We start from the raw sequence: 772 nt of genomic DNA, 5'->3' as shown, positions 1-772 counted from the left end.
GTATTAGCTCTTCTTGGAAGTTCTGGTCGAATTCTGAACTAAAACCATCTGGCCCTGGCCCTGTTTTGTCTTTTTTTTTTTTTTTTTTTTTTTGGATTGGGATGCTTTTGACGACAGCTTCTATCTCCTCGCAGCATATAGGTCTTTTTAAATTGCTCACCTGGTCTTGATTTTATTTTGTTAGATGGTATCTATCTTAAAAATTGTTCATTTCGATCTTGACTTCTTGACCTTGGTCTCCTGCTGGTCCTCGTCTTTGGTCGGGTGCGCAATCATGTCTGTCCTGACGCCACTGCTGCTGAGGGGCCTGCCTGGTTCGGCCCGAGGGCTCATGGTGCAGCGCGCTCATGTCCACTCAAAGCCGAAGCCGCAGCGGGAGCAGATCGGGGTCGTGGAGGTCACCGTTGGGCTCACTTCCTGCTTCGTCTGTTGCCTCCTGCCTGCGGGCTGGATCCTGTCGCATCTGGAGAGCTACAAGAAGGGAGTGAAGGGAGCTTCCTCCCTCCTGTGACTTGACGACCCTTGCCAGCCCATCTTGATCATGTTTCCTGCATTCCTGCTGGCCTTCCCTGGGATCATGCCATTCAATTCCAGTCACCTCTTCTGCAATCATGACCTCTCGATGTTTCCATGGTGACAACTGGGACCACACATATTGCTGCTGCTTGGTGGGGTCCCCCTTGTAACAATAAAGTTTGTTTAAATCTTAAAAAAAATTGTTCATTTCTTTTACATTTTCTAATTTTGTGGAGTACAGGTTTTTGCAGTACGT

General features: G+C 47.9%; 1 pseudogene; it reads left to right on the top strand.

Annotated features, from left to right (window-relative positions):
• Nucleotides 1–234: 234 nt before the first annotated feature.
• LOC125396706 (cytochrome c oxidase subunit 8A, mitochondrial pseudogene) lies at nucleotides 235–511 on the top strand (annotated as a pseudogene).
• The last annotated feature ends 261 nt before the right edge of the window (nucleotides 512–772 follow it).

The sequence above is a fragment of the Myodes glareolus genome, chromosome 1 (genome assembly GCF_982192425.1).
Source record: "Myodes glareolus chromosome 1, mMyoGla1.1, whole genome shotgun sequence".
In the NCBI taxonomy this organism is placed as follows: domain Eukaryota; kingdom Metazoa; phylum Chordata; class Mammalia; order Rodentia; family Cricetidae; genus Myodes; species Myodes glareolus.
Note: the sequence above shows the minus strand (reverse complement) of the source record. Positions and strands in the feature narration are given on the sequence as shown.